Here is a 13,158-nt window from a genome sequence, read left to right on the forward strand (position 1 = left end):
AACAGACCTTAAAATACATTAAAACAAAACGTTAAAAACATCTTTTAAAAAAGGGTTAAAAACACATTTTAAAAAATGCATATTAACAAGCAATTCTAACACGGGCGTAGACTGGGATAGGTCTCACTTAAAAGGCTTGTTGAAAGAGGAAAGTCTTCAAAAGGCGCCAAAAAGATAGCAGAGATGACAGTTGTGCTGTCTACCCAGCCAGCAATAAAGAAGCATGTTTGTTTGGCTGCAGTAAGAACTAAGAGTTTGTTTATTCTGCATTATTATAATGAGTAGAACAGGATTGGGTGCTTATTGCTAAAGGGTGAAATGAAGTGATAACTTAAAGTGATCTGAAAAAATGGCTACCATTTACTCTTTTAAAGCACTCACTGTACTCGCAATCATAGTGGCTATTTTTTCTTCTTTTTCTTGATTACTTGATGGCAGAGGATGAAAACAGCCCTAGAGGAATACAAATATTGCTGTATACACTACAGTTAGCTATGTGCAGCCTTTTCAGGTTTTCTGGACAGAAAAATCAACCCAGCAACCACTAAAATAATTCCAATTACTTTCCACAATTAGTTTCCTATTGCTTAGTTCATCCTTTATATAGCAGCCAGTTAAAAATTTTCTCCTGGTCGTCCAACAGAAAGGGAAATCGGCCAGGAACAAGACTAGAAGGAGGGACTCTCAAGGAGGAGCTAACAAACACACCCTATAGAATGTATTTTCTCTTTGCCCTTCTCTAAGCTTGTTGTATGGACAAGTTTGTTTTTCAGGTGAAATCTAAAACTGAGATACCTAATGCAGCATCAAGGCCATGCGCAGGAGCTCACTGTCTTTACCAAAGTAGTTCAGTTCATGAAGAATCATAGAATCATAGAACAGTAGAGTTGGAAGAGGCCTATAAGGCCAACTCCATGCTCAGTGCAGGAATCCAATTTAAGAATTCCTCTGGAATTCCTTCCCCTTAAATATTAGACAGGCGCCATCTCTGTTATCTTTTCAGCACCTATTGAAGACCTCCCTGTTTCAACAAGCCTTTTAAATTGAGACCTAATCCTAGTCTGCATCTGTGTTGGAATTGCTTTTTAATGTTTTTAAACTTTTTTTTTAATGTTTTTAACTTTTTTTTTAAAAAAAGATGTCTTGAAAGCTTTTAAAAATGTTTTTAAAGATGTTTTGTTTTAATATATTTTAAAGCCTGTTCTTATGACTTTTTAAAGTGTTTTTAGTGCTTTTATTTGCTGCCCTGGGCTCCTGCTGGGAGGAAGGGCAGGATATAAACCAAATAATAAATAAAAAAAATAAGGCATACCTGACAGGTCTGTCCAGCTGCCTCTTGAACGCCTCCAGTGTTGGAGAGTCCATCACCTCCCTAGGTAATTGGTGCCATTGTCGTACCTCTCTAACAGTTAGGAAATTTTCCCTGATGCTTAGCTGAAATCTGACTTCCTGTAGCTTGAGCCCATTATTCTGTGTCCTGCATTCTGGGATGACCCAGAAGAGATCCTGGCCCTCCTCTGTATGACAACCTTCCAAGTACTTGAAGAGTGGTATCATATCTCCCCTCAGCCTTCTTTTCTCAAGGCTCAATATACCCAGTTCTTTCAGTCTCTCCTCATAGGGCTTTGTTTCCAGTCCCCTAATCATCCTTTTTATTATTATTATTTATTAAATTTATTATTGTTGCCTTCCTCTGAATCTGTTCCAGTTTATCTGTGGTGTCCAGACCTGGATGCAGTACTCAAGATGAGGCCTAACCAGTGCTGAATAGAGGGGAACTAGTACTTCATGTGATTTGGAAACTATACTCCTGTTAAAGTAGCCTAAAATAGCATTTGCCTTTTTTGCAACCACATTGCACTGTTGGCTCATATTCAGCTTGTGATGAACAACAATCCTAAGATCCTTCTCGCATGTCGTATTGCTGAGCCAAGTATCCCCCATCTTATAACTGTGCCATTGGTTTCTTTTTCCTAGGTGTAGAACTTTGCACTTATTCCTGCTAAATTTAATTCTGTTGTTTTCAGTCCAGCCTATCAAGATCACTTTGAATTTTATTTCTGTCCTCCAGGGTATTAGCTATCCCTTCCAATTTTGTATTATCCACCAGTATGATAAGCATTCCCTGCACTAGTCGTTAATAAAAATGTTAAAGAGTGCTGGGCCAAGGATTGAGCCCTGCAGTACCCCGCTTATTATCTCCCCCCACTTTGAGAAGGAACCATTGATTCTGTAGCCAACTGTGGATCCTCCTGGTAGTTGTTCCATCCAGCCCACATTTAGCTAGCTTGCTAATCAGAATACAGGGACAGACCACAGGTGAAAGAGGACTGAAGCTGTAGGCAAAGTCAACCTTTGAGTCTGGTATTCCTGGGGATTTCTGAAAAAACGGTGAGAAGATTCAACAGATTAAAGTTCATTCGTGTAAGTTAACATACTCTCTGGATGGAGAAGGAGTGATGCGGAAGGTTATTGCATTTCCCTTTCCCTGGCCTGGCCCTCACATCCTCTTCACCAGTGGGGAGGGGGGAGAGACTGGCTGGCACAATGTGCATCTCCTCCCCAAATGCCCCACCTAGAAATTTAGCTGCCCCACCTAACAAGGAAAGCTAGCTACAGGGCTGTCCAAGGAGCTCATTTATATTTGCAACAGCCCTGTGATGTCGACTGGCCTAAGAAGGAATGACTGGCATGAGGTTGCCCATAAGCTTCATAGCTGATTGGGGATTTGAGCCTGGGCCTCCTAGTCCTCATCCAACCACTCCAACAACTGCAGATCATGCAGCTCCTAGTCATTTCAACAGGGCTTGAGTACATAGAACGTAAGAAGCTGCCTTATATGAAGTCAGACTCTTGGTCCATCTAGCACCATACTGCTGGCACTACTAGCAGCAGCTCTCCAGGGGTTCAGGCAGGGGACTTTCCCAGACCTACCTGGAGATGCCGAGGACTGAACCTGGGACCTTCTGCATGCAAAGCAGATACTCTGCCACGGAGCTAAGGTCCTTCCCTACTGCCTGGTGGATAGAGACCACAGTGATGATTTGGTCAAACCAGTTGCTTCTCCAAATTCTGGTGCATTTTACAGCTCCCTATCATTCTGCCTTTCTGGGACTGAGAGACAGTGGCGTCACTAGCGGGATGCGGGGAGTGCGGACCGCACCTGGGTGACACCATGAGGGGGTGACACCCAGAGCCGCCCCATCATGGGGCAGGGCGCCAGCGCCGTTGCCCGGCAAAGGAGCTGAGAAGCGCTCTGGGTCGGCGTCGGAGCAGCCAACTCCTCCTCGGAGGCAGGCAGGCAGGCAGGCAAGACCGGGAGCAGCGTTGGTGGGGCGAGGGAGGTGCACCGGCATTCCCAGGCCTGCTTCTCCGGCTGGGTGCCCCTCCGGCACCCGCCCTCCCAGGGGCATGGCTGGCTGGACTTGTGTGTGCACACACGTGTGCACACGCACTCAGCAGGACATTTGGGGGCTCGCCAAGGAGTTACCGCACCGGGTGACACCAACCCTAGTGACGCCACTGCTGAGAGATGTACAGGGGATGAAGGTGGGGGTGGGAAACTCTCCTTACTATTGATAAAAGGGGGAAAGAAGATCCAGCGACTCCTGCCACTGCCCTGTTAATGATTACTGTGGCAGAGCTGTATACACTGTGCTCTCTGATCTGCGTTTGCAGCCCTGGAGGGTTTATTGCAGTCAGCCCAGCCTTGGATGGTGTTTGGATTATGTGCTGCTGAAAGATAGCCAAACTGGCTGTCATTCAGAGCTCTATGATATGCTCAACGTGCGTCTCTTGGAGTTCTTAGGATGAAGCCTTAGCACAAGTCAAGCTTCTGTCTAACAGGAAGATGGAAAGGTTAAGAGGGAACAAGAGGAAAGCTTGGGAGTTTTCCTATTGTAACATGATGCCAATGGTGCTCAGAGGACGGGGAGGATCTAACCAACCTAGGGAACAGGGCAGAACATAGTGGCAGAGGGTGTATTTTCCATGCAAAAGGTTTCAGGCTCAGGCTCTAGGTAGGGCTGGGGGAAAATTCAATCTGAACCACTGGAGAGCCACTGCTAGTCAGTGCAGGCAATATTGAACTACATGGACTAATAGTCTGATTTGATATAAAGGCAGCTTCCAATGTACCTCTGAAGCTCCTCCATGCTGAGCACAAGTGTGGGACATTGGTCTGAATTCAAATTCACTCAGGCCTTTTAATTAAGTTAGTATGTGTTGGAACTGTTTTAATTTTTAACATTTTAAATTTTTAATGTTTTATATTGTCATATGTGTATTGTATTTTTGATGTTGTTCTTGTTCTTGTAAACTGCCCAGAGAGCTTCGGCTATGGGGCGGTCTATAAGTTTAATGAAATAAATAAATAAATAAATAAATTACCATTTGGCTTTAAACAGATGTTGAGAAATATTGGCTGGGCTTTCTAACCAGACAATATTTAGGACTGTCACCAGTCTCTCGGGAGAGGGCCATAGCTCAGTGGTGAGCATCTGCTTTGTATATAGAAGGTCCCAGGCTCCATCTCCACCATCTCCAGTTACGGCTGGGAATGTGGCCTGTTTGAAATACTCGAGAGCCGCTGCCAGTCAGTGTAGACCAATGGTCTGACTCGGTACTAGTCAGCTCCCTATATTCTTCCCATGGTTGTTGGGCTCCCCTCTTTATACTCACAAGTGGGGGGCAGGATATAGTAGTAGTAATAAAAATCATAATCAGATTATTATGATTTTTGAATGTGCCAAGGATGAAAATATGCACAAGATGACACAAAGGGGTTTAAAAGGGGGCACTGAATTTGTAGGGACAAGGGACAGCAGCACAAAAAATATGGAATAAGAAGAAAGAGGGAAACCATGAAGGAGACAATAAGATCATTGGAACAGAGAGAGTGGCCCATGAATGCGATATAGGCAAAGTCAAAAGAGGGGCTGGTCTCTGTCCAGTGTTCCTTCCCAAGAACTTATATTCTTTCATGTATGCCTCACATCGTTTTTCTATAAAAGAGGTGGCCAATGCATTTTACCAACTGTTATATCTTCTTTTCAGTCACTAGACTGTGGCAGAATCAATCCACCTCCTGCCCATTATTCCAGATCAGGGCCACATGGCATTGTTATATAGGTAGATGCATTAGGGTGGCCTCTTCTGCATTGTTGCCCCCCCCAAAAGAGGATAGAGATTTACATAAAAATTTACATATGTTCATATGCATAGATGCAGATTAAGAATACATCTTCCCATAATGGGGAAGAATGTGACCAGGTGACTGTGTGCCTGTCTTCTCATGAGCTAACTGGATGGGCAGTGGGTGGGCAACTTTAAGGTCTTTGTTCTCCCTTCGCCCTTCAAATAGAGGACTGTCCTCTGTAAATGGGATACATGGCCATCCTTGGATGGAAGCTGATCAGCTGGATGTATTTCAAACCAAGCAGGTAATCACTAAGGCTGGTGAAAACTCTCTGGTCAAAGATTTTATGGCAGGGTGAAATTGGCAGGGTTATGTTTGCTGTTTAAATAGAGGAACCTTGGAGTGATAGGAAGGTCCTTTGCTGAGAAGCTGCTGACTCCAGAAATCTAGCGTCTTGTTTCCTTATCAACCTTGTTTATGACAGGTTTTGTAAATGTTTTATGAGATGCCAATGACTGCATTGGTGAAGGGGGTGGTGGGGACAGGGTGGTGGCTGCTGTTTTAGACTTTCTTTGCACTGTTGACAAAGGATCAAAGGACAGATTATCATCTTGATAAGATGGAGGGGAGGGGGCCATAAGACTCCTGCAGTGGCTTTTTGCCCACTTGCAGTGCTGAAAAGATATTCACTACAGAATAGATCATAAAGGCAAAACTCTGAAGCCCTAATCTAGTTGTGCTGAGGACATCTCTTGACATTGGTTTCATTGTTCAGTGCAATTATTTTTAAGGATTGAGTTATTTTATGGATTTTACATATTGACGTTAGTAAACTTGCATGTGGCTTATGCAAAGGGCAGTATAGCAAACCATAAAGATAGATCGATATTCAAATAAATGAATTGTTGTTGTTATGCCTTCAAGTCGATTACGACTTATGGCTACCCTATGAATCGCTTTGGATATATTCATAGGGTTTTCATGGTAAGAGGTATTCAGAGGTGGTCTACCACTACCTTCCTCTAAGCCTACGGAATCTGGTATTCCCAGTTGGTCTCCCATCCAAGTACTAACCAGGCCTGACCCTTCTTAGTGTCCGAGATCAGATGAGATCTGGTGTATTCAGGGTAGCATGGCCGTGGGCCAATAAATGAATACAGAGTATTTAAACAGTAGCCTTTCAAAATGTTTCAAATACGTTATCTCAGTAATCTGTACCACTGTTCTTCAGCCTTGGGTCCCCAGATGTTGTTGCACCACAATTCCCATCATCTTTGGCCATCGTTGATGGGAGTTGTAGTCCAACAACATCTGGGGACCCAAGGTTGAAGAGACTGATCTATACAACAATCTAAGCCACTCACTGGAGGAACAAAGAACATCTTCTGCATGACCACCCTTCAGGTATTTGAAGACCACTATCAATTCACATTCTACAACATACATTCAAAACACTCTTTTACCACTTGAACAGTCATGGCTTCCCCCCCAAGAATCCAGGGAACTGTAGTTTGTTAAGACTACTGAGGGGAGGCCTTTTAACAAGCTACAGGTCTGAGGATGTGACTATACTTGTCTCTTTCAGCTATTCCTCATCAGGCTTGCTTTCTAGACCTCTCACCAGTCTGTTTGCTCTCCTCTGGACCCGCTTTAGTTTGACAATGTCCTTTTTAAAAAAAGGCATCCACAATCTGACACTGTTCTCCAGATGTGTCCTGATCACCTAATAGAGAACCAGTACTACTTCTACCATGTGATTTTGCTGAGTGTATAACTAGGACATCAGAGCTGCCTAGGACCACTCACCATCATACTGTGAAATGAGTGCACCAGGGGTAGCCAGCATGGTGCCCTCCAGATATTGTTGGACTTCAACTCTCATGAGCCCCAGCCACCATGGCTAATGCTCAGGGGTGATGAGAGTTGGAGTCCAATAACATCTGGTGGTCACTATTTTGGCTACCCCTAGAGCAGACAAAGCAAGAAGAAATCAGTCCTTTTTAGCAGGTTTTTGTTGCAAGTAGGAGAAAAGTTCAATGGCTGGAAATGTAACTCTTTTCTGAATGTTGTCAGTGCTTAGGATGCAGCTGTAGATTATTACTAATTATTTTAATAGCAATCTTAAATGCCATTGAATGTCTCAGATTGGAAACCATCTCTTGGCATACATCTAGCAGCTCATTTTGCATGTCATTGCTTGATTTACATACACAATCACAGGACAAATATGTAAATGGTAATTAATTGTATACATTTAAGAATCAGGAACTTGTTCATCTATGAAGACAAATATTTCTGCAGTTAGGATCACTAATCCATAATGAACAAATAAAACACCACCTGATTTGCTTTCCTTCTGAACTAGAAGAAAAGACAATGTGTGTGTGTATTGTTTTCACTTTTCATTTTTTCATAAAAACCACAAAGGAAACTATAAAAATGACAGCTAATTTGCCCATCATCACATTTGTATATTATTTTTTCGCCACATTTATTTTTATAAGAGGAACTGCATCACCAAAAAAGGGGACAAAAATAGGACACTGATTTGCAAAAAAATGGGATGTGCTCATTTATATGTATAGATGCAAATATAGAAATAATTGCTAGCATTTAAATAGGAATGCAATACCTCTCCCTGTAGTGGGTAAGATGGTGGCCAGGTTTGCTGTCCACGTGCTAACTGTTGATGGACAACTTCAAGGACACTCCTGCTCTCCCTTCTTAGGGTTCTTTATCTGTAAGACTGGGCTTCAGCTTGACAGTCCTTCACACAGAGGCTCCTCTGCTTGGTAAGAAGCATGGCCACCCTAAGGCAGCTGACTCTTACACAGGTCTACTCAGAAGTAATCCCACTTCATTCCATGGAACTTAGGGCTTGTTTACATGGGACCCAAGATCCACATTAAAAATGCTGCTTTTTCCATTGCGATTGATTTTGACAGTTCACATACTTCTGCCTTTGCTACAAATAAATTGGCTGTTTTTCTTTGTAGCATTCACATGCGTGTGTGTTTATTGCTATCAGTGTTTCCTTGTTGCCGTGCCCACACATTAGCATGTTAACTGCGTAGGCGGGGAAGGGGCGGTGTTTCCTTAAATAAAGGAATAGGCACTTGAAAGAAAGGGAACACCCATGGCTGTTAGGCTGTCGCTGCACGAGATTGGTGTGCCTTTGGCACTCTGGGACAAGCCTCAGCATGCGTTCTGGGAAACATAAAAACCCCCAAACAATTATCTTTAGAGAGACATTAAAAGCAGCTACTAAAGGAAGCATTGACCGTTTAATATTATCGCTCTCCGTGAGTGGAGCAGATGCTGGGATGAGACGCCAAGGCAGCTCCCCTTTCCCCTTACCCCAGTGGCGCCTTCACCAGCCTCCTCTCGCTGTTGCTGCGAAAAGGACACATGCATCAGCCCAAGGGGGTGGAGAGATCCAGCTTTGGAGGGGGAGCGAAGGGATGCTACAAGGCAGAAGAGGTCCTCCACACACACACACTTTCTCACACACTCTCTCTCTTGCACACACACAAACACTAGACATAAACAACAGCTCCAAAACCACAGCTCCGAGGAAGGAATTTTACGAGCTCCAGCCCTGCTACCCTCGGGGAGTTGTTGGTGTCGCTGCAGAAGAGAGAGAATGAAGGGGTGGGGAATGTGATTTTGGATAAAGGAGCGGGGGAGGAAATGTATTGGGGGAAGTGGGAGAAAGCGGGAGAAAGAGGGAGAAAGGAAGGCAAGAGCAACCGGAAGTTGCTTCGTCAACAGCAGGAAACAAAATGACGCCCAGAGACAGTTAAAGGGGCAGAGAAAAGGGAGGATCTAATGGTGAAGAAACTGCGCATCCAAGAAAGGGTGATTAAAAGGTAATACATGGTAAAAGCAGGTGCGGATTTTAAAAGCAATTTTGGGTTTTTGTCGCATCCATTTAATCCGGAGTTAAAGGCAAAAGCACTAGAATGCATGCACATTGGCTAAAACATCAAGTAAACGGTCCAAATTAAAAGGATCTGCAAAAGCACCAGATGCAGATTTTTTCGGCATCTAAACAGGCCCTTACTCTCAGGTAAATGGTTATAGGGTGGGAGCCTCAGCAGTCAAGCGGAACCAATCCAAGTCCTACTCAGACAGATTTTTTTTATGGTTAGCACACCATTATTGATACAGACCTTATTTCCTTTAAATTTGCATTCTAAGCGTGATTGTTTCAAACAGCAACATTCCATTTTCAATGTTAATCTGGATTTCCTGTTACTACTTAATTAAACTGGAGGATAAGTAAGATTTTTACAGTGTAATAAAGATGATATTAAATAGTTGTAAGATTGCACTGACTACTGCTTGGGCCTCTCACTTATCAGTATTGCTATAATTTGATATATTGAGAATGGAAGACAATGATAAAACTCCAGGTAATCCTGTAACAGGGTATATGCAACAAGTGGAGATTTTGGAAAGTGAGCTAGTTATGCTCAGGTGAGGAGCAAACAGAAGCAGAGGTGTGCCAATAAAGACCATCCACCCAAATGTCACCAGAGATGAGAAACCTCCCCCACACAAAAATGTGCTAATGAACTTTCACCCCAGCAGTGACTGCACATGTATAATGGGTTGTTTTTACTTATCAGATTTGCCATGGTAAGGGGAAATCCAGATTAAATGTAAAATAAAGTATGGGCTGTCTTTTTGATGACATCAGCATCTATGGATGTTGCAAAGCTTGCATACATGAGCAGGAATGATCCCACAATAAACTCCCATCTGATTACCCGTAGTATAATTCCAGCACAAAGCTATGCATGTTTACTCAGAAGAAAGTACCACTGATTTCAATTACACTAACTCCCTAGTAAGCATGCACAGAAGTGCCGAGACAAGCTTTTCATGTTGCTCATTGGAACTGCAAGGTTCCATATTATAAAGGAACACAGGAAGGTGCTTATACCAAGTCAGACCTTTGGTCCATCTAGCTCAGTATTGTTTACACTGAATGGCAGCAGCTCTCCAGGGTTCCAGGCAAGAGCCTTTTCCCAGCCCTGACTGAACCTGGGACTTTTTGCATGCAAAGCATGTGTTCTACCACTCAGCTAGGCCTGTACTGAATGGGCTCGAGTACATATGAGGTATGTGTGTGAGCTTCCCCTGATCTAGGGATGGGTGAATTAGTCAATTTCAGTTTTTCTCAGTTTCTCATTTTTCCACTCTTAAGTTCAGTTCTCCACATTTTCACATCAGTATGCAATTTTAAAAAATGTCCTAATGAAAATTCATCTGCATGTTCCTGCGAATTTTGCCTACTATTCCAATTTTTGTTTGCAATTTTGCCTAATACACACACTTTTGCAAAGCAGTTTCCCCTAATACCGTTGCTCCCCAACTTTCCCCACATCCCATGGACCAGCTGAAAACTGCCAATGGTCTTAGTGGACCAAGAGGTCTTCTGTATCTTTAGAAGTTGTGCAGGGGGAATGGAGAATTCCACCTTGTGGTTTTTCCCATTACAGTATCGCAAGAACTTGGCTGACTTTCTCATCTCCTAAAGATACAGGATCAGTCTCAGGCCCTAAACCTGGCAACACTCACAGCTCACCCTATTTGTTCATGCCAAAGCTCTCCAGCTCCTACTTAAGGCAAGAGAGTAATCTGCTGAATGACAGCTGTGCAGACTACAGGGAAAGACAAATTTCATAACATGTAGATAGTTATACCCCAGCCTTCCTGTTATATTTGAAAGTGTGGCACGTTTTATGCAGCTAATTGCAGCTCCTGGGTGAGCATTTCCCATGTAACCATATGCATCCACCTCTCCTTTAAATGTTACATCAGCTGATTGAAATACTTTGCTCTCCCTCCCAAAATCCACCCACCTGATGCCTCTTGTGTCTGCCACCAGGAGTAGCCAGCTGAGAGAAACATCAACAACAACCTACACGAAGAAGCCCTGTGCTATGAGAGGACGGACCGTAAGTCAGTGGTAGAGCATCTGCTTTGCATGCAGAAGACCCCAGGTTCAATTCCCAGCACCTCCAGGTAAGGCTGAGAGTGTCCTCTGCCTGAAATCCTGAACAGCTGCTGCCAATCAGTGTAGACAATACTGAGCTAGATGAACTTGGTATAAGGCAGCTTCCTGTGTTCCTAAGTATAATCTGGCTGCTGTAGCAGCTATTTCCAAGCTCATGATTATTTCCTATAAAACCTGCTGTAGACCAGAGATTCGGCATCAGTGGGAACTAGGGTTGTCAGGTTCATGGCCTGAGAATGATCCTGTATCTTTAGGAGAAGAGAAAGTCATCCAAGTGCAGGTGTCCTTGCTACACTGTAATGAGAAAAACCACAAGGTGGAATTCTCCCTCCCCCCTGCACAACTTTTAAAGATACAGAAGACCTATTCATTGCCAGGCCCGGCCTCCAAGAGGTCTTCTGTATCTTTAAAAGATACAGGATCAGTCTCAGGCCATGAACCTGGCAACCCTAGAACCAACCATATCTCTTCCCCCCCCCCAAAGATCTATAAGTATTGTTCAAGATAAAGCTTTCTGACCTCTAGCAGCACCTCCGGAACACGCCCCCCCCCCAAACTGAGTGATATGCCTGTGCTATCCTTAAGGTCACACATGTTAGATCTTCCACAGGATGCTAAGCTCCCCATCTGTAAGGTGATACTATAATCCAGTGCTTTGTTGATAACAGGGATTTTTAAATAGATGACTTTCAGATAACCAAGCTGACTAGCTCGCTCAAGGTCATCTGGCTTATCACAGCTGTGATCACATGGCTTTGCTTAGAATACATTAACTAAACCTAGGCGGGAAGCTCTTTGAGGACTGTGGTTTTTTCCACAGTGCATTTCAAGATATTCCTTAATTAAAATGATCCTGTAACTAATTCAAGCAAGGTGGTCCAATTTTTTCACAGGACTGTTTCAACCTCTTCTAAATGGCCACCAATCAGGGATGCTGTCATAGCGGACCTCCTGCATTGGTAGGGGGCTGGTCTAGATGATCTTTGAGGCATCTTCAAATTCTGCAATTGTACCATAGAAAATGTATAGAGTCTTCCATCTCCAGAACAAGTATTTCCTGCATCTAGAAGGCTTATAGCAGGCTTGGGGATGGGGTGGTGCTCAACCTATCCTGATCTTAGCTTTTGTTCCATGGTTTCCTGATAGATATTCTGCAGTGTTTCTTGTCTTTTTGACTTGAAATCCACCAAAAAAACACAAACAAACCCAACCATACTAGAACAAGCAAACATCTAAAGATGAAGATCAGGCTGGTTTCAATTGCATCCAAAATGAAAGACACGTAGGGCTCATCCAAACGCTTTGTGTTTTCATTATTTTTCGGTCATCCGTATGATGCCGCGCGCTTTTGCGCATTTTCACGTGGTTAAATCTGCTCCTGCAATACCACAAATCATGCGATTTGCTTTTTTAAACTGGGAATCATCCGGTGTACCTTCAGGCGCTCGGATGCAATACCGCAGACTTTACAGCTGTGGGCGTTTGATGGGCGGTTCTTGGGCAGTTCCCCATATCCCTTCCCTCATTCTCAGCCAATCACGTATTTCCACTGTTGCGCATGTGCGTGAATGTCCGGGGAAAGCCCGGGAAAAACGAACCTATCAGAGCAATGGTGTGGTGTTGCCCCCCCCCCTGCAACTTCTACTGCGCAGATGCAAAAAAGCGCATTTGCACAGAAGCAGCAACAGCGGTTAATTTTTAGCCAGCCTACAAACTGGGCAGCCACTTAGGGTGAAACCTGCAATTGTGGTTGTTTGGAAACTTTTTCAAGGGAGAAAATATTTATCTTTGCCTAACCTCCACCCCCTACCCCTCACCCCCTGCATCAAATGCCCTTCTTTAACGTATTGGTCTTTGCTTCCAGGCATCCAGAGTCAAGGGAGAGGGGGGAAGAAGAGAAATAGAGGCTTTCCTCTTGGATTACAGACGCTCATGCACCCTTAGTCAATTTCGCTTTCCTGCCTGCAAGGCTACTCTCTTCAAGTCTTGTCAATTT

At 43.8% G+C, this 13,158-nt stretch overlaps 1 protein-coding gene and 1 pseudogene across 2 annotated transcripts in view; both read right to left on the reverse strand.

The window, feature by feature from the left end:
- The window catches only part of RPL21 (ribosomal protein L21), a 279,136-nt gene that overhangs the window by 114,296 nt on the left and 151,682 nt on the right, over positions 1-13,158 (reverse strand). The gene's annotated exons all lie outside the window — the stretch shown is intronic.
- Positions 6,163-6,281, reverse strand: LOC133386311 (5S ribosomal RNA; annotated as a pseudogene).

The sequence above is a fragment of the Rhineura floridana genome, chromosome 5 (genome assembly GCF_030035675.1).
Source record: "Rhineura floridana isolate rRhiFlo1 chromosome 5, rRhiFlo1.hap2, whole genome shotgun sequence".
Taxonomy (NCBI): Eukaryota; Metazoa; Chordata; class Lepidosauria; order Squamata; family Rhineuridae; genus Rhineura; species Rhineura floridana.